We start from the raw sequence: 24329 nt of genomic DNA, 5'->3' as shown, positions 1-24329 counted from the left end.
CTTTTTGCAGTAAAGTTTCCTTATGAAATTATTTTCACCTTTTTCCACATCAATTTAATGACAAGATCGTAATTTTAAATTCCTAACATCCAGATCAGTTCAGCCTGGAAAACTGGAATATTTTGACACAGGTATTTTCCTCAAGATTAACAGAAGAGATAACATAGGAACATTGGGTCTTACAGAAGGCTAAGAGTAAAGTTTGCTTCAAAACCTGAAAAGGCAGCACCTTAATGGAAGGGTGGAACCGGAATCGTCACCTCCTCAGTGACACTGCTTGCTTTGCTTACTTTCTTGCCAGCTATTTGTCCATTTAAACACCCTGTCATTGCCAGGTTATTTTGCAACACAGGAACCTTGGATCAGCTGAGAAAGTAAATACTGCTCAAACATTCACCTTTTCTGCGTATTAGCAGACCAGAATTTCTGGACATGAGTGAATGACATCGCACAGGAGACAATAAATTATCACAAAACACTTATCTCTGCTGTCTTTTGCCTCAAAAGGTGCAGCACTACCTGTCTGGCTAGCATCTCATGGCAGTAGGCCAACAAGAGAGCTGTTGATAGTGGCCTGACCTGCAATTTAGCCAGGCAGACAGGACCCAAGCCATGTCATACAGTGTCCCCTCCAGTGGCACTGCATCCTCAGCTGACCCTCAGGAGTATTTCAGTCATTAAGTCACCCACCACAAGCTGTGGGTGGACAGGAGTCTATCAGGAGATCCCATGAGATGTCATGCAGATTAGTGTGGGGTGACAATGGGCTCTCTTTTTTGAAGTGAAGGTGCAGATGTACAAGTGCCAACTAACTGCACACTCCCACCAACCCTCATCCCATCCTGTGACTTAATTCTTTCTTTCTGATCCCCTGATGGACTCTGGGGATCCAGACTAATATTGTTCCTTGCCATCAGCACAGGTTACAATAATACGGACTGAAATGGTCCATGTTCTAAACTACAACTCTTACCCTGCATTCCCAAATCATATGAAAGCTTGGGGACTTGTTTGACCCACAAGTAACTTTTGTTCATGCAGGTAAGTGAACAGTACACCCAGAATCATGTCTGATTTAATGATGGATATTTAGTTCCTTGAGTATTCACTTATTACAGAGATCCCTGGTTTTATGAAAGAGATTCTCTTTTCTGTTCCTGAAGAAGAAAATTAATAATAGTGTAAACACAAAGACTTTAAAGCTCGAACAAACATTCTAGGAAGCCGAAGTATATTACAGTTGTTCTGCAATATATTTTTGAGGTCTTTTGATTTTTGAATGCAAGGAGTCAACACTACAGGGATTGTATACAACCATTTTGCCTACAAAGTGCAGCACCATGCCTCAGGAAGGAAAACAGTGAGTTCTCAAAAAGGTGGATTTCTTTTCCCTTAGCGTCAATGAGGCCCTGCAGGCTGAAATATGCCCATGTTTGATGGGTTGAGGACTTTACTCAAGTGGTTCTTGGCAGGTGTGAAATAACTGCTGAAAACAATCTCATCTGTAAAACTGCACCAATTTGGCTGCACAACATTTTCTTTCCCTATACCATGTGCTAACTGATAGAATGTGAATCACAAGAATTAAAGACAGAAATGATCTATGATCTCTTCCATCCTTCTGCTACCAGGCCAGTCTTGTTCCCTGACATATATTCAGCACTACTTTCAAGTCGTTTTATGAAAGGTGCATACAGACTTCCACCAATTCTTTGCCAGTGCACAAGCCTAATACCTCCCCAGCTAGAAAACCTTTTTTAAAGTGCAGCTTTTGCTTAATTTCATGGCCTTATCTCCTTGGCCTGCGCTTTGTAAATTCCATATATTTTCAAGGCTCTTTCATTTTTTTTCCACTTCTGCAGCATCATTCCTGTCAAATACCACAGCAAAGGAGCTGATTTGCAAAGGTGACATTTTTTAGCATCCTCAATTTTTTTCAAAGCACTCCTATATAGAACAACATGGCTGCTGGTGAGCAGCTGTAAAGAGGAAATGTAAAATTATAAAAAGTTCAGGGACAGGCTTCTGCTAGTGCAGGCATGACCCAGCCATTACTGAAGATCAACGGGCTTTCCTGAATGTTGCTACATCTCACGAAGTCTGTGTATGAAATGATAAGAAGAATGTATAAAAAAACCCACAATAAGTCAAAATTTGAGGTTTTCTCTTGCTGTTTAAGCCTTCCTATAGTGGAAACAGAAAGATTTCTGTGACTGGACAAGTCTTCTGCATTCTTAAAATGTCAGTTTCATTCATGGGTAATTGCATGTGTTAGTTACAAGTATGCAGGTAGCTTCCTGTATACTGTATTTTCTGTCACAATTTATACCTGTTCTTTAAATTGAAATTGCATGTCCTGCAAAAGATATCCCACTTAGACCATGCCAGTTGCTCAGTATGCTGAAGCCCAGTGTAAAGAACCAGACTAGATTACCTTCCTACCTGAACTTCTGTCCTCCAACTACAAAGGTGACACTGCCATAGAAATCAGAAGAACTTGTGTGGTTTAACGTTTGCCCTGAGGTGATTCAGCATTTGATTTAACTGAAATCTTCAGCTGCCTCCATCCTCTTTCTTCATGAAAAAAGTTGCCCTACCTGACAAGCAGGAAGGCAAGAAAATCTTACTACTCAATAGTTACCTTCTAAACTATTTGGTGGCCTCAGGGAGAGGCTCAGAATCAGGGTTGATCATCTTCTGACCATGTCAGGTCACAGTACACCCACTAGTGCCAGGCAGCAGTCTGAGCCTGAGTAATGCCCCAGATTTTGTTGTTACTGAATGTAAAACTGAAAATTGATGGTGAGCACTCAAAGCTTATTTTAATAGGTTAACAGCAGACTGTATCACTTCACAGAATCAGAAAAACAGAAGATAGGAAAACCATTTTTGTTTGTCCAGTCTTCAGCTATCCTCTATCAACAAATTCACTGCACATGTGAAAGCAAGACAGTATTTTATCATGAATCTCAAGAACACTATAGTACAGAATAACAGAATATTCTGGGTTGGAAGGGACCCACAAGGATCATCAGGTCCAACTCTTCAGTGACTGGCCTGTGCAGGGATCAAATCCACAACCCTGGCATTATTAGTGCCATGCTCTGACCAACTGAGCTATGTTTTCTAGGTTGTAGCTGTCTCAAATAAGTTTCTTCCACTTTCTCTGAAGTATTATATCTGATCTGTTACTGCCACCAGAGCTCTGTCAATAAAGTAGTCATCGCTAGTACTGAGCAGTGGCAGTTTTATGAAGAATTTTTATGTTTTTATTCTTTTGAATGGCCAACAACCCAACATTTCAAAATTCTTCAGAAAGGAAACTCAAGGACCTGGGGAGAAAGGTCTGGAATGCTCAAAATATCTTAAAATATTACTGTATTACCGTCAATTTTGCAACTGCTATATTGAATTATATATAAGATAAAATACATTGTACACATACTTAAGAGAGAGAAAGGTATTTATTACACACTGTAACTCTTCCACTTAAGTATTAATAGGGAAATGTTCATGTGATTCAAACATTTCCCTATTCACTTTGTTTAAGAGAAGTGCCAGCCAACAAAATAGGCTTGATTTCTTCTGAACTTTGATATTAACACACTTCTTCTGCACATTTTCTAATAAAATGCTTGTCAGAAATGTAGTCTGGAACCTTTTATGTTTGCTTTGCTCAACCACAGTAAATGACATCTAGACATATGCCAAATACATTTTGTTCGTTTTGTGTATACTAAACTATGTACAATGTACGCCCCTCAGTGGACTCCAACATGTTCTGAATGTAAGTATAAATATTTTCCAAGTCATCAGACATACAAACTTGTTGTGCACACCTCTTTAAAATAAATTTTATTCAAGAGAGAGAAAAGCGCATTGTGTTCTGGTTTAAAAGTAGGGAAGAGGTATGGGCAGAAGTTTTTTTAATCAATTCTGAGTGGAAGAAGCAGGGATGCTCTGCTGCCTTTCAATAGACACTTGTGCAAAACTGCCTGTAATTTTATGGCTCTACAGAGACTTGTCACATTTCCAAGTGTTAAGTACTGCTTTTTTAAAAAATACAGTTCCCTAAGGGACTGTGAGTACTGCTAGGGGTCACAGAAGAACCTCACTGACAGCTGCAAGAAATGTTCAGCCATTAGCATGCAGTTAAACAGCACTGATATGGTAGGTTAGGGTCCACCTTTAATTGTTTATACTTACAACATTTTTGTAAGAGTCCAAGCAAGTTGTATGTTCCTGAGGAAACAGAGAGAGAAAACTTGAAGGATGAAAACTGCCCAGGGTTTTATTTTCTCATGTTGTCAGTTCAAGGAAGGACAGTCAAGAGCCCTGAACTTCGAAAATATGTTCAGATTTTAATAAATGAACAATCATTTTCAGATACGGGGCTAAGGTTGAGTATTAACCAGACACTGCAAGTTTCTAATTGCTGTACTTCTCTCCATTCCTTTAACTGAGATACTCATTACTGCAAGGTCACAGTGGCTACACATGCTTCCTCTTACCCAGGGAGTTACATGAGAAAGATACATGGTGTCTTTATATTTTGCACCATAAATAATAACAAGGCATCAGCCTGCAATATAGTTCACAGAAAGCTTTGTGTCAAGACACTGCACAGCAAATCTTTAAGGTTTGGGCTGCTAAGCTGCACCAAACAGGTCTGCCTGCACACCTCATGTACATGAAAAACAGATTATTGCATATTGCATTATTTTTATTCATCTGTATTTTGGTAATGAGGATGATGTACTTGGCATCCAGTCATCACATACAGAGAAAAGACAGTTTGAACACACACGTGCATACACATAGTCTTCCTTCACACAGCTGAGGAGAGTATTGAAATCGTGGTCTTACATAATGCACAGCAAATAAGTAAGCAGCAGTTAACTGTAAGACAAAAAGTAATTTGATCTCACATAGTCAAACTGAATAAATATAGCTGCTCTTCATTATATTTTGGGTTTCATCACAAAGAAAGCTGGACAATGACATGAAGATGAGAAAATTGTGAAAAGAAAGGAGTTTGCTCCTCATTGTTACTATAATCTCACCATTGTCTCTAACAGTGCCCAGAGTGACAGTCTGGTTTTATTTTCATGCCCTTAAATTAATATTTCCCTTGCTTAGCTACTTGTATTGAATTTGCATGGCCAAGCTTTTGTAGCAGGGGGCTACAGGGGTGGCTTCTCTGAGAAGCTGCGAGAAGCTCCTTCCATGTCCAACAGAGGCAATGCCAAGACACTCCAAAGGCCAACGTGCCACTGGCCAAGACTAGGCCAACTAGAAATGATGGTAGTGCCTCAGTGATAACATATTTAAAAAGACAAAGACAAAAAAAGTCATTGCACAGTTGTAATCACAGCCAGATAAGAGTGGGGTGAGAGCACGTGATGGGAACAGCCCTCCAGACACGAGGGTCAGTGGAGAAGGAGAGGGAAGAAGATCCTCCAAGCACCAGACAAGCTCCACACCAGAGCAGGGGGATGCCTGAGAGGAGGCCCATGGAGAGAGATGCCATCACTGGAGCAGCCTGTCCTTGAGGGACTGCACCTCATGGAAGAGTGACCCATGTTGCAGCAGTTTGAGGGGGACTGTTGCCTGTGGGATGGACTCACATCAGAGAAGTTCATGGAGAACTGTCTCCCATGAGAGAGACCCCATGATGAGCAGGGGAAGGACTCCTCACCCTGAGCAGCAAGAGAAACAACATGCGATGAACTGACCATAACCCCCATTCCCTGGCTCCCTGCACTTCTAGGGGAGGAGGTAGAGCTGGGAAGGAGGGAGGCATGAGGGGAAGGTGTTTTTAAGGTCTGTTTTACTTCTAATTATCCTGCTCTGATTTTGTTAGTAATAAATTCAATTAATATCTCTAAATCTAGCCTCTTTTGTTTGTGATGGTATTTGGTGATTGATCTCTCCCAGTCCTTATCTCAACTCATGAATTCTTTGTTATTATCTCTCCCCAGTCCACCTGCAAAGGGGAGTGAGAGAGCTCCTTTGGTGGGTGCGTGGCATCCAGCCAGGGTCAGCCCACCACCACTGATGAAGAAGAATTGTGACACTTGTGCAGCAATAATGAAACAGTGAGATAAATATCCTGTGTTTTCCAGCCAATTGCTTACAGACTTTCTGAATTAGTGTTCAGGAAATTGGCATTCTGCTGACCCAGCAGCATCTCTGAGTACAGCAGTGGTGATCAGCCAGCCTGGCAGCTCGGCCTCTGTACCCTGACATGGCTCTAACTCTGGTCTGTGGCATTTTATGACAATATGCAAATCTTGGCATTTTGTAGTTAGGCCATAACTTGGAACAGAACTGGGAAGCCAACCCAGTTTATAATTAGTCTAGGACTGGTAACTAATTCTAGGTAGTTTCTTTTTCTGAGGTATTTTGGTAATGTTAAAGGATTTCACCACCAGCTTGTAAGTGGAGCTTTGGTGCAAAAAGGCAGGGGTACACTCAGACTGCTGAATGCCTATATAATATTATTTTCTAAGGAGAAGCTGAATTCTAGTGTCATGGTCAGAATTATTCTAGTTTGGGGATCATATAAAATACAAAAACAAATTCTGTAAAAAGCAGTCTAGAGCAGTTGCAATGAATATGTACATCTCACTTGTGCAACTCCATTTATTTCAGTGACACCAACCTAAGCCAACCCAACACAGAAAATTAGAACTTGTCTGCTTTTTTGATTTACATCAGGATTATGTACTTCATGGTAAGCATACCATCTGAGCAGGCACTCAGTGGCAGCACTCCCAACAGCTTTCATTTTACAGTGAGTTGGTGCTTTCAGGCAAGGAAGGTTTTCTCTGATGGGTTTCACTTCGTTATGATAGTGCTGACCTCCATTCCTGGTGGCATTTTCCTAGTACTAAGATGTAGGCCATGGAGCAATTCTAAAAAATGCTATGCCTCCCCCTTAGGATCACACAAGAAAAACCCTGCAATGTTCTCCTGCCATCTCACGAGATGACTCTTTCGAACACCCAGTGTCAGTGGACAGCCACAACCGCCAGAAGGGCAGCCCACACTTGTCTGATAGGCAGATGCACTACACACATGGTGTGCATGCACTTGATGGGCCACTGGTCAGTGCAAGCTGGCTGCAAGCCAAGAATTGTGCTAGTCAGCAGCTGTGACCATGGCTTTAGTGGCCTGCACTGGTTTTGGCTGGGGTAGAGTTCACTTTCTTCATGGTGGCTGGCATGGGGCTGGTTTGGATTTGTGTTGAACACAGGGTTGATAATACAGAGATGTTTTTGTTCTTTTTGAGCAAAGGCCCTTTCTGGTTTTCATCCTGCCATGCTGGTGAGAAGACTGGGGATGCATGGGAAGTCACAGGACCCTCTGTCTCCTCTGCAGCTGCAAAAGAAAGAGAACAAGCATGAGACCAAGGAAAGAGAAGCCCGGGTAGCTGCTTCAGCAAGGACAACACAGAATAGCTTCATTTAGCACACTGTGGTTCTGGGAGCAGTAAGGAGATATCATCAGGGAGAAGAGAGCAATGCATGGCTTCAAAAGACAAGGATCTTTGAGCTTCAGCAACAGGGACCTACACATCGAGAGCTCCTGCAAACACACAGAGCACCTGGAAGTTCATGATGTTCCACAGGTGCCTGCAGGTGCTAACTAGTGCAGTGCTGATATCCTGACAAGCATGACTCTTATGATGAAGGTGAGCACATCTCTTGAATTACAGTTATTGCCACTGTTTTCCCCTCATCAGTCCTCAAGATGGCTACTGACTAGCTTTATGGACATTACTGTATATTTTCTTGTTTTCTGAATTTTCATCATCTACAACAGATGATGAAGACTTGATTTTACCAGGAACTAGCAGTCACCAAAACAGATGCAGGGGAACCACAGAGCAAGTTTTGGGAAAAAGTGATCCTTGGTGTGTAATATCAACCTCAGAATCCAGTTCTGGAGCATTGGCGCCAGTATTGTCTGAAGCAGTACGGGATGCATTGCAGAAAGAGAAAGACACCAGTTTTCCAGGCAGTCTCACTAGAGACTCACTAGTGGCACTAGAAGATGCCACTTCCTGAAGGAGAATTGCTGGGGATATGGTATCAAGGACATCTCACACAGATGTGAAGACATGCATTTGGCAAAAGAGACTTTGGCCAGCATATTGGGTCAGGTATCCTAGTTCATGGGGTGTGAACTGCTAGCCAAGGTCTCCTGAGAATATGCTTTTGCTGCACTTCAGTATGCCTTATTGAAACATACTGGCTCAGAGAAAGAGAGAAACATATTGGCTCACTACTTATTGAAACATATTGGCTCACTACTCTCCATGGAATTTGTCCTCATGCTTTGAAAAATGGTGTTTTCCAGCTCTCTCTGGGCAGTAAGTAGCATTTGGTTTAATGGGCAAAAAGAGAATTTGCACAAGCAATATCTCTCTCTTAAACTGCAACTTCTTACATGCTGGGCAAACAGTACAGGCTCTGTAAGATCAGAAAGATCTTAGTTTGAAAATTTTAATCTTTGGATTAAAGGTTTCTTGCCTCTTGGAACCCCCCTAGGAAATCCAGAGGCTGAAGGAGTTAACACACCACCTTTGCCTCCAGACGGATGAAAGCAACTCAGCTTCCATGGGTCACTGTTTTCACTACAAAAGAAATCACTAGTGGAACAGTTATGACACTTCAAGGTATGCTTCTGGGAGGAGGCAGAGTAATTCATGCCTGTCAGAAGGAAATTCTCTGCCCAGCAGCACCAGCCCTTGTACTGATCCTTTGCAGAGTAGCAGGAAATACCTCACCGTCCCCTAAATTTGCTGGATGCTTCCCAGTGTTGAGCTCCATGAGGACTGTCCGTATACAGCCCTGATTTATTCTTCTCTTTGAAGCAGTGTTATTGCAGTTTCTGAGCCACAGATTCTTATGGGCAGCTGTTCCTCATGCACAGGGTTTTCAGAACCTGCTGCTGATGTGACTTCAGGTTAATGTACAGGCAGTCAGACACCGAAGTGGAAGAAGTAGAAGAGGAGCACGAAAGCATGCTTTGTTAGTTCATTTAACCATAAGATCTGCTTCTGCAACACCTTTCCAGTTCCCTGAATATAGCAATTCCCCTTCTTCAGCAATTCCTAGGTTTTGTCTGCTTGGCCTACTGGGTGTCCTTCATGTGTAAGCCTTCCAAAGACAAGCCTCTTTCCTCCATTTCATCATACTCACATGGGTTATCAAACTTTTGTTTGCAGATGTTGTGTAACACTCAGCAGCAGTGTTCCAGGAAAGCTCTGGTGCATTTTGAATGTAAATTTTCTGCTCCTCATCATTCTGACATTTTGATAGCAAGGCCAAGCACAAAAGACCCCAGCAATATAGCAGCTGGCAATCATGTCAAACTTGGGGAATACACTACCTATATGAAGATCTCTGTATCAGTGCAGAATTTACTAAGTAAATTCAACATGCAGAAAAGTCCTAGGTACAATCAACACTCATCCACAAAGTTAATTTTTCCTTATTGCATTGCCCATGCTGCTAGGACCTGGTTACACAACATGAAACCAACTGAAAGTATGAAGAGGTAATGAAGGCCAAATTCTATCACAAAGTGGTTCTTGTGAAATAAAAAAAGGAGCTCAAATGCACCCCCAAACCCACTTACAATTAATCATAACTTTGCACATAAATCAGCCATCATGCTAGTTGACATACTGTCATAGTAACTATCCAGACCACAGCAGCACTGCTCAGAGGCTTTTAACTAATTTATATCGAATACACATTTCTCATGTGATTGTTAACATCTCTGGTCTACAGCTATGCCTGAAAATTCCAACTCCTCTCCTCCAAACCAGTATTAGCTACAGATGTCTCCCAGTTTGATTTTGCTCAGTGAATGCCATACATTGTGAGGGGAAAAAAAAGGGACTGCATTGGACAGCGTATCATGAAGCTTTGATATTGTTCCACTGAGGAAGAGCCTTTCCAGTTGACAATGATACACTTAATGGTTAAACCTCAGTAGAGGAACACATAGATATGTGGAACAAAAGGGAGGGTGCTTGAGCCATTCTCCAGCACCTCATTCCAGATAACTTCAAGTCCTGGTGTATATTAAGGGTGGGTCTCTGCCCTAGGCATTTGTGCTAAGCGTTTTATCTACATGGAGAAATTTACAGTCAAATAATGTTGGTAAAAATACCTCAGTAGAGTCATATCAATATTGAATCCTGGCATGACACTCTTCTTCAGGAGTAAGACTGCTTTCATGGAATTTATTCCAGCATAACTATAGCACTGTAATCAGATCAACAGAGTTCTACGGGTCAAAATTCCCATCTAGAAAGTGCCATCAAAATTATTAGAAAAAAGAATACCAGCCCACCTTCATTTATTCAGCCACATTTCTTTACTGCTATTTTATGTTCACAAAGAAAGAAAAATAAATTTATTCTCTACATAATGCAGAAGGGGGATTTTTTTTTTTTATATTGGCTGGGTTTATATCTTTTTCTGTGTCAACAATGATTGCTACAAAACTTCACATCAGGAACATGGTAGTATAGTGTAACTCAGAACTCAGAGAATCAAAAGGGAATATGGAACTCCAAAGAGACTTGATAGAGCTAAAGGGGTAAAATGGCAAATTTCCCTCTTGCACTAATCAAATGTAATCGCAGCTGACAAGTAGCTCTTCCCCCCAGGGGCTTACTGAATCTATTTTAAAGCTTTAGTTCTAGATTAAATCAAAGTACAAGCAGTTCCAAAAGGCATCAGAGACAGCATGACCACTACTGGAATATTAAAATATAACATCATCTATCTGACACAGATCAACTGATTTCTTATCTGGCTTGTTCTTGTCATGATGACAACCCCTGTTTATCCTGGTTCAATACCATTCTTTTCCTCTGCTGGCACTCAGTAATTTGCTCCTTTCTTCACAAGCAGCAATGAACTGTGGAGGTGGAAAAATGAACTCTTTCTTGGACAGAAAGACATGAAAATAAAATCCCTTCCACTGGACGTCTTTTGCTCTTGGTCTCTCTCTTTTCTGAGACAATGGCTGCCTAAGTATTTTCAAAAAAGATAAGGCTAAAGAAGAGATTATTAAAGTTATAATGGTCAAAAAGGACAACATCCTTTTCATAGAACATCTCTTATCTTACCTATACAGTTGCAAAGTTTTAAGGGCTAGATCCTTATTGATTATATGGATCCTTTTATAAATGCTGGGAAATCTCTGCAGGCACTCATGGTTTGGCACTGTCTGTCCGTATATTTGAGGCCTTCACGCTGCAAGTCACTGTAGCAGGATGGGCACGTACACATTGGATGGGGATGGCAGATGGGCTGATGCAGACCCAGGATCCTGCTGTGCTAAAGCAGAGTTTGGGGGGACAGAGCCAGCACTCCTCACCTCCCTGAAGATGTGGCAAAGCCTGCACAGCCACGCTGCACAGTGCCGGAGTGATGCACAGAGCATATCACTGTTGCAGCACATTGCAGGCGCTGGGCCGGGCAAAGCTCCTCCATTTGCTTCACTAATCAACCCTCTCCAGTGCTGTTGCCATCATCCAGCCAATGTAAGTCTATGCTGATAAAACTAAAAAATCAGAGACCAAGCCAAGCACTGATGTTCCCCAAAGCTGCCAGTTATGTCTCTTTAAGGCCTTGATATCAAGCCTGGCAAGATTTAAGCACCTCAAAATTTGAATCAAACTTTAGTTAATCAGTTAGCTACAGCTAGACAGTTATGACTAAGCAACTGCATTGTGAATGTTGTATGCTTGTCTAATCTTTTGTTTCGAGGGAAATTTATGGCAATCCCAAGGTGAATGGGGTGTCTGGATGAGAGCCACGGGGGTGAAGCCAGCAGAACTGAGCAGTAACTGGGGGAAAGAATTCCAGCAGTGAGCCATCATATCCACCGACTCAGTGTTCACCGATTCAAAACGGACCCCAGACTTGAAGGGAAGAACTGCACCTGCGGACTAAGAAGCATAGGAAACAAGAAATATAACTAATAAATAAGGGGTTGAGTATTAAAGAATGAAAAAGTTATGTAATTGTAACCAATGAATGCTGATGCCTCTGTTTGTTAAAATGTATAAATAGTGTACAGTTTTGATGATCCATAAGCCAGCATTTCATGGGTTACCACCAAGCTCCCTACTTTGCACAAATTTAGAATAAAAGATGGAAATACTTCACCTTGGTGTGTGAGTTGGTGCTGTGCACCAGGTAACAAGCTCACATTTGGGATAAAAACATTACCCTACTAATTAGTAAAATTAGTGGAACTCATGGTAGGTAAAGGAGTTTGCCATTGTGGAGTAACTTGTGACACTGGAGCTTTCTTCTCTCTTTCAGTGGTGCTCCAGGAGATTGACTAATGACTTCCATAAGGATCCTAGGATATTTTTTTTATTCAGATCACAACAGAGGTTTATGGTTTTAATTACAGTTGGTGAAACTGGTGTCTGTATTCCATCCCGTCAACCACAAAGATCTTTTTCCATGAGATTTTGATTTTAAAAATATGTTCTTATTGTTCCTCTTTTCAAATGTCTGCTTTTCTTTAAGAACAATCTCAAAGGCCTTGTTTAAGAATTTATTTATTTTCTCTTCCAACATATTCTTTTAATTAGAAAAATACTTTGTCATTTGCTACATGGTCTGTGTCCTCTGAGAAGTTGAGCAGCTCCTGAAAAGTGTGAGTGATTAGCTCCCCATAAGGGAAGTCCAAAACAGCATCCCTCAAAGAGCACTGAGATGGAACTAGGAAAAGGCTGATTGCAATTCTCATCCATCTTAAAAGAAGATGAATAGCTGCTGAGAGAACAAAGCCTGCGTTCATTGGCAGAACAAACTAAAAATAATACAGTATAATAGGCCTGGAGTTTTGATCCTTCTTGGAGCATCTTCATGTTTAATACTCAGCCTCTCAGACTGGAAAAGGAGAGGAAAAGGAGAGTGCTGTATGTTATCCAGAAAGAGGCCAGTAGCCTGAGCTGCATTACACGTCTATGGTTTTGTCCTTTAGCATTTTAGGAAACTTAAGTCAATTGGGCTTCTACCACTAGCAGTCACTCCTTTAGTTCAAATAATGAGAAGAGTGTTAGGATTCCTTATGTCTGTTAAAGACCATATGAAAGGTGGCCAGGAGATCTCAAGAAGACAATTACTAAGGGGTGGTTCTTAAAGGTCCTTTTTAAAAATCCCAAGAAATTACCTCCCCATTTTTCCAGCTTCCTCCAAATCTGTCATGAACGAGTGATTTATGTCATTTAAAGAATCACCATCAAAGGTCTTTTTTTTTATTTTTTCAAAAAAAAAAGGTTTAATATAAATTTCCAAAAGCACAACTTAACAAAGTTCAATGGTAAGTTTCACTGTATTACTTACTACACGAATGAAACATACAAAGGAAAATCAGATTTAAATCAATTTGTGCATGCATACAAGCACAAAGAAATATGCATAGAGGTATATATACTTGCTAAAAACCCACCTCAAGTTCAGTGAAATACTCATGTTAGATACCTTTGTACCTCTCAGCAGGTGAGGGTTGAACTTCAAGAAGGGGACAATCAGCCCAGACCCTAATGCCAGGTTTCAGTGACCCGCGTGTTGTAAACCGCAAAACAGCTGAGTTCCAAGAGGTGTTGCAATGGGAGGGAGGTGTTGGGGCAGCCACTGTGGCCCAGCAGAGCTCAAAGAGATGTGGGACTGCTGCTCAGGGTTGGATTCAGTTGTCTGTCAGTCTTCCTCCTGGCCATAATCTGGGCTGGAAATTTCCTCAGAAGTTCAGTAAATATAATATTGTTTCATCCAGGCAAATGGTACACGTAAGTAGCATTCCAAGGCATTAGACAACAGCAGTTGGTTAGGCAGCAGAATTTCCAAGGAACGCTGTCTCTGATAAGCTCAGAGGGAGCTTAACTGCCCCTCGATTAAGGTGGAGGCCTAAAGAGAATTCCAGGGATGTAGAGCAGCCAGATTTGGAGGGTAGGGGACCATTAAGAAAAAATCTAACATTGGAAGTTTTATTAACATTAGCACAACAGTAGACAAAATTTTAAGTATCAAAAAATGTATGCAACAATGTAATTAAACCTGGTAGCATAATGCCTAACCTCAAGGGGCCTGAATTAAGGCCATGCTGGCAACTTCAACTTTCAAACACTAGGTTTCACAATGTTCTCAGGCACTCCTGTATTACAAAGTATCCACTTAAGGCTGTATGGAAAGCTTTGCTTCTGGCTGTATGGAAAGCAAAATTTTCTATAAAGCCTGGGCTTCAAAGACAACCTTAAAAAATATGGATTTTTTAAATACTCTAATTGATTTTTGAAAGCAAAAACTTTCATGACTCTGCAAAGGTTAAAGTTCAATGAAGTCTCCCTGTTCCTAAAGATGAGCAAAGTGCTATAATTACAGTGACCATGGAAAGGTACACCATTTAGGTCTCACTTTTGAATTTCATAAAATAACCACAAAACCTTCTTACCAGAAAACCTACATCTTAACTCCCAGTTCTTACATTGAAAACCTAACAACTGCTAGTTGTTGATACTTGGGAACCACAGCATTTTCAGTACAAGAATTTCTCCTGTGACCTCTTGCCTTATCTAGCAAAGTTCTGCTGATGAATGAAGCCACTACTACTCAACAATACCAGTAGCTCCTCAAAATTATTTTCTCCTTTCTGCAAAGGTGTGAATGCACAAGGCTCAGCAAAAGGAGTCTGCTAAGTTAAAGACGGGTGATTCTTTGTGTCACATATCTAAACACACATTCATGGGCATATCTCCATCTCTTGCTTCACTATCCATTGGAACAGAAAAAGTGTGAAAATTAGGAAGTGTTCGGGTAAACTTAGAAAAAGCAGATGAAAAAAATCTGTGTAACACCAGAGCTCCTGAGCCAAGGGACACTCATGAAGATTGTCCACAGGCAATTTCAGAAAAATCAAAATTGCTATTAGCAGATGCTAAGATTCTTCAGTGTGTGAAGAACACCAACAGACAGTTTCTGTTCATTCCCCTAACCAGTAAGAATTCATCTTATATTAGACATGCAATGATGTGTGGATTAACGGTCTTGTGATCCCTAAAGTTACAACATGCTGTAAGACTTAACCTAAAATTTTTATTTCAGTAATGTAAGCAGTACCATATACTAAAAATCATTAATATAAACTTTTTTTTAAAAAAAGGACAGAAAAAGTCATCGTTGGAGATGCAGTCATGTACAGTGACTCAGTAATGGTGGACTATTTACAAATAGACTGTTGTCTGCCAAAATCAGATCCATTTTCTGGTTTGCAACAAGCCAATATTTATATACTCTAGAGAGGCATTGATTGCTTATTTCAAGGTTGCACAAGTCTGGATGCCTTATGGAATTCCACAAATGAAGCACCCCAACTACTAAAGCTTTTTACTATATATACATTTTAGCAAACAAGGGAACTAGTGTTCATTTGCTAAAAGTTAGTTCTTATTACATAGTTCTTACTAATCAGCATCCTCTCCTCCACTGGTTAATGACTCTCACTTCCCGTGCTACTTAGTCTGCATGCTCAGTCTTTTTTCTTCTTTTGAGTCAGTGGGCCTCTCAGGTTGGTGGTCTGTGAGCCGGTGGTCACAGATTCCCCTGCAGGAATTACCTTTTACCCAGTCAGAGCTAATTTCAGCACAGTTGCTGAGTTGGCTTTATTAGTTTCTCCCTTATCTTGGGAGTTCTAGCAGATGTCACATAAATTCTGCATTCTTTGTGTCCAGTATCAGTGAACATCCTTTCTTCCCAAGCCTTGTTAAACCTCCCCCTAGATCTGAGATCGTTGAAGCATGTCAACCCTAAACTTAAACAAGGATTTATTTTTCTGATACATGAGCATCATTTAGAGTTTGCTTGTTAGCTGCTATCTGTTTCCCAGATTAAATCTCCCTTCCTGTTGATTAGGCTTGAAAGTATACAAAGATCAAACATCAAAGAACATCGTTTCTTAAGAAAACTTCTACATATTCCACATGTTGCAATAAAACAGTACACCAAAGATTAATATAAATCTTTGCAGCTGTTTTGTTCTTATCATTTCAGCCTTTGGGGACTCAGCTAAATACACATTTTTATAATGCTGTGTTTTCTAGTAAGATGGTCTACAAGATTATTTCTACCACCTGCCCCTGTGAGCTGCCAGGTAACTCCTTCAATTGATAGGGTGTGACCACAGCCCCACTTGGACCTTTTGTCAGCCCTTCACTACTGTACAACAGGTGGGCTTCCTTTGTGCCCTATCTATGCACTTTGATACCCTGTTAAAGTGATGTAATTTCACACTACCCTGACCACAGAAAGGCAAAGAGAGAGGCATTTTTACATGCCACAGTTAAAAGAAGAAACTACTTGTACTACATTGCGATAGGGATGAGGTTTGACATCTGTGGCCAAAGGGCAGAGAAAGAAGGGATCACAAAAAACCTTCCCAAAAGGTATTTTAGACCTGATAGGAACGAGCTGCATTTTTCCTCCAAGGTATAAACAGCAGTTAAAACATGGGTAGAAGAAATTAATCCAAAAATATAAAATCTGCTGCCTACACCATAAGAAAGAATTCGAAATTTTGATTTGAAATTTTGAGAGGAATAGGAGCAAGAAGAATGTCCAGACACTGGCACCAGGTAAAATACCATGCAAAGGCATACAAATGGGCTCTGCATACCTATTTTCTGCAGTTTTGAGCCTGTAAGCAGCCAGCAATCCATTCAAATCCTTTAATAAAAGCCAGGGTTCATGACTGTAACCTCCACAAAGTCACTAACCCATCGGCTTGGCACAAGCACTTACAAGTATGACAAATTTTACAGTTGAAATAGAAGAGTCCTTGCACAAAGGGGAGATGAGAGCCAAAAGCATGGAAAGCCTTCCACTACCCTCCTGCCCAAATCTGGACACAAGAAAAGACAGCAGCATGCAGACAAGCCAATTCTTTGTCTGCTTTTTTTCCTGGAGCACACACTAGCACTGCTACAAAACAGTTGTAAGCTGGAAAGCGCAAATCAGTGCACTCACATTCATCTGCTCAGCCAGAAGTCAAGTCAGAAGCGCTCAATAATTCCTGGATATTTAAAGGCAGCATCAAGGAAATTGGAGAAAAACAAAAATCAGAGGTGGGCTTGAGTGTGTGTTGGCTTTCTCTTTATAGAGAGAATGGTAAAATAAATCAATTAAGCAGTAGATGTGCCACGCTGAGTTTCAAAGTCATAAGGTATGACATCTTTTTTTGGTGGGGCTTTTTAAATATTTTTCCAATATCTTTTCTAATGGCTGCAGGGCTGCTCTAAAGCCAAAGTAAAGAGTCTTCATACCAATATGAATGAGATGTGTGGGTTAAATGTCAGGATTGTTGTGATTTTTGTATCTCAGGAGGGGTACAGGGACAGAATCACCCTCCATCATCTACATCTAGAATCATCTACAGTGGAGGATTGCATCACAGTGGGAGGACGTGAGAAGAAGAAAATGGAAAGGCAATGCTCTGGTCACCACATGCAAATGGGCAAGAATCCTAGGCAGGCCCCAGCCACCATGTGAAAGCAGAAAACAGAGCCATGCTGTATCTCAACACTGCCTTTCCATGACCCTGTTTTCGGGAAAGTTTATGGGAGAGACATCCCCAGATAAAACATCAATGAAAAGCTTCTGGTACACTCCCAAATAGAGAGGTCTCAAGTCACTTGTGCCATTCTCAGGATCTCCACAGAAATACCACTGGTATAATCTTTGAGACTTCTCCTAACTTACCCCATTGCTACTGCCTATGCACTAGACTTTTAAAATCTAGGCCCAGGCTAGAAATCTAAAACAAGATTATTTTCCACTCAGTGTAGCTCTGTCAGTACAGCTTAATACCTTTGAAAGACCACTAACATCTAAACTGAAATAAAGCCAGCAAAGCTGGTTACACTGTGGGTAAGCAAACACAATGAGGATTTTCCCATTGTGCTGTTGAGCAAACACAGAGCAAGAGCAGCTCAGGACCTTCCCTGCTAGTCCTATAATATTGTCTTGCTGGCAGTGTAAATCAGATCTCCGGTCACCAAAAGGCTGCTCTGAACTGCTTAACTCACAGCTTAACCACCCACAGGCACCCCCCAGCTTGTGCCCTGGCTGGCATCAGGGCTCACCTGCACCCAAGAAAGGGTCTGGCCTCTCTCTCCTGTCTTTCTGCTACACGACAGAGTCCCAGAACCTGAATTAATAGTAGAAGAAACCAACAAAATTGCACAAACACTTGGGTCAGTTTTGCTATGCAGAGGGAAGGGATCAATATGCAATGCTCAGATACAAAACTTTCTAAGTGTCTGTTTGCAGGACATGGTGAGATATCATGACCAAAAAGTCATCAATGTTTTCCAGGTGAATTCCTGTGAAAGACTGAAACTACAAGCAAGGGACACAACAAGAAAATCTGTAGGCAGAATTTCCATAGATTTTTGTATTTTCCTCTCATTACTAGTTTCATTACTCAATATTATTTTGGAATTTTATCAGTAATGACACTTAGACTACTTTTAAAATGTTCTGGGATAGACAACCTCAAGTCCAGAGGGTAAACACAGTTTCCTTTATTAACAAAACACTGGTATTTTTTCCCAAAATACAGCAAAGAGAAACAGACAATGGAAAAATGCAAACTATAATCTCTTCATGGTTCAGTTGTCCTGATGCCCTGCAAATGTTAATGCTGCTTTCTACGCTTTATCACCTATGCATCGTTCATACCTTCCTTGGGAAGAAATATTCATCCTGATTACCTGTTTGCCATAAAATTAGCTTCCCCAAAAGAGAACAACTGGTAATTGTTATCATCCACAGGTATTTCTACATGGTTCTGGTTAGACCTAGTAACTACTGTGGTTTTCTGTCCAAGTATCAGTCCCTGATTGAGTACCAGTCCCTAAGCAAACACCAACCCCTGACCAAGTACCAGCCCCCGACCGAGTACCAGCTGCCAGAGCTGCCAGCTGCATTTGCAGACGGAGCTGCTGCCACCAGAGATGGAGGGGGAGGGCAGGGCTGTCGGCATTTCCCTTCGTCTCCCCACAGCGGTTGGCAGTGGGGCCTCCATCCTGGGGGTTGCTCTGCCAGCTGGAGTGTCACTTTGTCCCCAGGGTCAGTGAGCTTTCAGCACCTTTGTAACTAGTGACTGTTACTGATATTTTTTGCCTGTTGCTGTTTTGGGGGTTTTTTGTAAACTTTTTTTTTTTTCACTCATATCTGCTTCTCCTTATTGGTGGAAAGGGATTGGTTAAACTACATGGAAGGTAACCCATTTTATAAAACCTCCTTAACTTGTCTTAAACCAAGACATACACCTCCTTCAACAAATAGTTTGACTCTTAGGAAAGAAGGGAACAGACCAGGGTAATGAGGTGATATTCAATTACTTCTTAAAAACTGACCACTTAAGAAAGGTATCTGGCCACTGTATCTCTTTCCAGGAAAAAAAGAAATAATTAGTTTCTCTTAATGTGCATAGTTGGAACACACTGTAAAGAAGGCTTTCTTCAATATTTACAAAAGAACCTTGCACAGCTTCTTTCTGATTGGATTCTGATGATAAAAAAAAAATCTTTTAAAAAAGCACCATAAATGTTCATACTATTGCTGTGACCATGAGGACACAGAATTGGATGGACAAGAAAGGACTTCAACTTCCAATGAACTAAGAATCGAAAGCTCCAAGAATTCAGTCCACTATGAACACGTTCAGTAAGCTGCCCCATGGCTACCTAGCTTTAAAATCTGCCTCAGTAATAAACTGAGAGATATAAGGAAAAAAGATGTGATGATGAAACCAGAGGATAATAGAAAGTTTATCAACAACAGAAACCCATCAGAAAGGATAATGCTGAAAACTAAAAAGTGTTTAAAACAAGTAAATTAAGTCCAGGTACTGAAAACCTAACAGGATCAAAAGAAATATAGGATATATAGCATGCTTAGACACACTGGAAAAAGAAGCAAGAGAAGACAAGGAACGTCCAAAGAATGAATGCTTCTTTAGAGTCTTGGTAATTTATATATTTTCCCAGATGAATAAATATTTTATAATACTATTTTATTTTACTGTATTTTATTTTTGGAGTGCTTATTTTATTAAAGGACTAATAAAGGGATTTTCATGGTGACTGAGTTTGCAAGACCACGGGTGAGCCTCAGTGAATGAAGCTGAAGTGCCTGGGGAGGTATCCCTGGTGTTGCTCATGATAGGCCTGGAAATCTCCCTTAGTACTTTCACTCTGAGTGCCAGTTCTCAGTGGAGATTCTCCCTGCCTCTGCAGCTTTCAACCTCCAGGTTATGAAGAAAACAAACTAAACTGGCCAATCCCACCTATCAGCACAGTAGAAAAAGTAATCTGATCCCACGGAGAGACATTCATATCAGTAAATTTGTTTCTCAGGCTTGTATGTCTAGAAACAGGTTTAACTGAGCCTGTGAACTAGCATGGCAGGCTGGGCTAATATTTAACAAGGAGGAGTACTGTGAGCACTGATGCAGTGTCCTAGGGATTAAACAAATGGCAGGGATCTTTGATTGTCTCACTGTCACCACATATGCTCTTGTCCCAGTCTATTAGACAAATATGTTCGACTAAAGTTAGTATATAAATCCATACTTGGGTATTGACCTGATTTCTAGAAATGTTCAATGTAATTCCCACTTTGGTCCCAGTACAGCAGGCCCTCTTCATCCCAGGAGAGAAATGCATCCTCTTCTAAGCAGTGGGGGCTATATAAAAGAAGCAACAAATGTAATGAGATCATCAGCAGGGAAAACGTTGTATGCTTTATGTATCAATATTATAGATCAATATTGCAATCACTGGATTTTTTTCATTTTAATTCAGATTAAAATACAAGGGAGCATGCAGCATTACCCAAAATGGCAAGACAGTGCGTCTGTATAGACAGTCCTCCCTGCTGCCATCTGCATTCATTTCTGTATCATCATTATCCTATATTATGGGTAAACACTACCTTTATTCTTCTATAAATTAATTTTTTTTTTTTTAATTAGTAGTAAGACCACCAAAGGGAAAAGCAGAATCTAGAAACTGATGCCATCAGATATCTGGAAATGGGTCAGGAACGCAGAGACAAAGAAATCTCCAAGTGCTGAGAAATTAAGCAGGCAACGTGAAGGCTTGCAGTGACTTTGGAGTGTCATGAAGTAAATTTCTCAGAGTTGTTAATTTTGCATATTCTTTATGTTTCAAACTGCATTCTCAGCAGTAGCTGTTTTTTCCAAACATATCTTCATTCTGGAAATGAAACATGAATATCAAACTACTATCTTAATGAAAATTACCTGTATTTGTTTACATTTACAAGGCTTTTTAAATACACTAAGTTACAGAGAGTTTAAAGACTTGCCAAAACAAGAACATGGACAGCTCTGAAAAGAGTCTGATGCAAATGGCTTATGAGAGAAAGTTCTTCGTGAAGGTTTTTACATTCACAAGTTAAGTAAACATCATCCAAGGCTGCCACAGCAAGAATACTGGGCTGGCATAGGAAGAATTCTTATGCAAAAGCCCAAACTGGCCTCTACAGGAAACAAGTCATTGTGGAAATCAGACTAACGAACACCTTGGTTTCCGTGAGTTGTTACATACCTCTTAAAAGTCACTTAAATCAAGGCGTTCAAAAGCTTTTAAGAATTTTAGGTAAATGGACCTCTAGGTGTTGTTACCTGAATACCTTGAAGGACACATCAGGCTTCTCTTCAGGGTGGGGTTTACAGGAACTTTGCCAAAGCATCTTCTTTAAAGACTGACTCAGTCTGGCTATGCATCAGACAGCTGGCTTCTCTGGGGATGCATTGTTTTAACCTCTATGTGAGTTACAGCAGAAATACTAAGGCATACAATGGAGACGCTTGAGATTTCTGGTGTGCTTGCAAATCTAGTGATACATACAAATTTGGTGTTATCAGTTAATGAAACTCTGCTAAGGAGTACCTGTGGTTACAGAGAAGTGTCTTTAAGTCACCTTAAATTACAATAGCTGCTATGATGCCCTCTCACAAACATGCATACTCTACAGCACATTGAAATACTGTAACTCCATCTTCCACAGGCCACTGAACATTTAAAACATCCAGAAAATGGGCAAGCCCTCAGAACCATGTCAGCATTTTCGTTAAAAGGGGTGCTTGGATGCTTCACCAAGCAGCTTGTGCTGTCTGAAGGTGATATGCTTTATATAAAATAGACCAAATTTTCAGTCAGTCCTTATCGTCCCAGAAAAACATTTTAAAATAAAACCCCCTAAATTTGCAGAAAGAAATTATTTGTGTACTGATTCCTTTTTATCAAGTTTTGCAGGGATGTATGTATTTGCGGACACCCCTGAGAACTGAACCAAAGTTCAAACAAACTACTTTTAAGTGTCCGGTACTCAGAAGTAGTCTCTCCTCAGTGCAAGGATGTAAAAAAAGAAAGGGTGTATCAGGACGGAAAATCTGCCCTTCTATTCAAATGTATGTCCACCTAAAGCATCTGAACATACTTCTTGTAATGTGTTTATTTTCCTTTGAAATCAAACTATATTTAATAGTCTTCTTTGAAGTAATGATTATTATTTCCTGTAGTCACAAACTTCATGGACTGTTACTTATCCATATGTAGCTATGAAATCCAAATAAATCTATAAATAACACATAATGCACAGTGTAAGTAATACTATAAAACAATACAATAATATAAATAACTATTAGAATCAGGGGCTATCAATTGGTTTTCCCACAAAAGGCATCTTTCAGTGAAAAGTCAGCATAATCCCTACTCCTTAGTTAAGGCCTGTTGAAAACATAAACAGGAAGCAATTTTTCAAAGACCAGTAACTCTGAGTAATGCCTCATATTAGCTCTAGTCTTCTGAAGCTAGCAGTACTCTGTCTTCTTCCTGTTACTGAGGAACACTTTTGTCCTGATAGGAAAGTTTCAGCTGTGCCTTTAAAACTCCATCCTTTAAAATGCTCCACATTTGTCATAAAATCATTTTGACTTCTTTACACCCAATACAGATTTAGATCATCTAAGTATCTTAAACTGCCATAAGGGAGTCCAACACATTTTAGAGAAGAATCTGTGGGAAAGATGGTCACTCATCCCCTCTGTTGGACTGCTCACCATATATGTCTAAAAACAAGTATCTCCACCAAAATGTTTCAGGAATGCTACACTTCAAACCTCTTCAGACGGCAGGTGCCCTTCATCAGGAGGTGAGCTTACAGCCTTTCAAAGGAATGCCTGGAACCCTGCTCAGATTCACAAACCACTTATTTCCTTCTTCCCTCATCTGCCAAGTTCCAGGTACCCACATTCTTGAAGAATTCACAACATACAACCGGAAACAACAGCTGTAAGACAATGGAAGCTGTATGTTTCTGATCTATAATGAGTATGTTCACCTGAAAAGACTTTTTAAAGTGTGTGTCTTTCTCTAACCAGTCATCCATTTCCTCAGAAGGCACCTTGCTTGTGATGCTGCTAAGCAAACAACAGGAGGTCCAAAATCACCGCCATCTTCTGAAGCTGTGCTTTCTAAGGATGTACACACTCTTTTGCTCTTTGTGGTAAAATCGTAAGGCTACCCTGGGAGTGTCCTCCTTTTATGGGTCCCTGATATTCCAAACATCACAAGTTTAAAAAGGCAGTTTTGTGAATCTCACGGTATTCCTGAAGGTAGCGACCACTTAGAAGATAAGATTGTGTCCAAAATGGCAAGCAGAATTAGCTCTTTATCATTGGATTAAGTAAAACGTATAGTTGCTTTTTTATTCTTTCTTTTTTTGTGAAGGTCTGCTCTTCAGAGCAGTGAAAGGACTATGTTATCAGACAACTGGCAATGACATTTATAACCGGCAATTTAAATTGGAAGTTCTCTTCCGTTTCGCGGCAATTCTCTTACATTTTTACTTTCCATCTCACAAGACGCCCAGAGCGTAAGCAAATTTAGGTCAAATAAAACCAAAAAAATACCCAAGAAAATTGTATTTTCAAGGCAACCCAGGTTCTCTAAGACTCGATGTGCCGCAGCGCGCCGGCGCTGGGGCACTCCGTCCCCCTGACACCTAGCGGTGAGCAGGCGCTCCGCCAGCGCGGAGCCCGCCCACACCGCCCGGCCCGCGGCTCCCTCCCCGCCCGGGGCTCCCGCGCTCCGTGACGGGGCTCCGTGGGAACGGCCGGCGCGGGGGGGAGACCGCCCCGCCCCAGAGCGGCAACGGGCGGAGCGCAGGGCAGCAGCACGCATGCACCGGCGGGCG

General features: G+C 40.9%; 1 long non-coding RNA gene across 1 annotated transcript; it reads right to left on the bottom strand.

Moving 5' to 3' along the window:
- Positions 1-6390: 6390 nt before the first annotated feature.
- LOC121657300 lies at positions 6391-24277 on the bottom strand. Its single transcript, XR_006013556.1, has 2 exons — positions 20690-24277; positions 6391-7383 (listed from the first exon to the last, which is right to left on the bottom strand). It is a non-coding gene; the product is annotated as an uncharacterized LOC121657300 (long non-coding RNA).
- Positions 24278-24329: the final 52 nt, after the last annotated feature.

This window comes from Corvus kubaryi, unplaced genomic scaffold, assembly GCF_017639235.1.
Source record: "Corvus kubaryi isolate FWS band 111438036 unplaced genomic scaffold, C.kubaryi_AGA036_p1.0 split1-37296, whole genome shotgun sequence".
Lineage (NCBI taxonomy): Eukaryota > Metazoa > Chordata > Aves > Passeriformes > Corvidae > Corvus > Corvus kubaryi.
The sequence above is the reverse complement of the archived record's forward strand: the minus strand, read 5'-3'. Positions and strand labels throughout refer to the sequence as shown.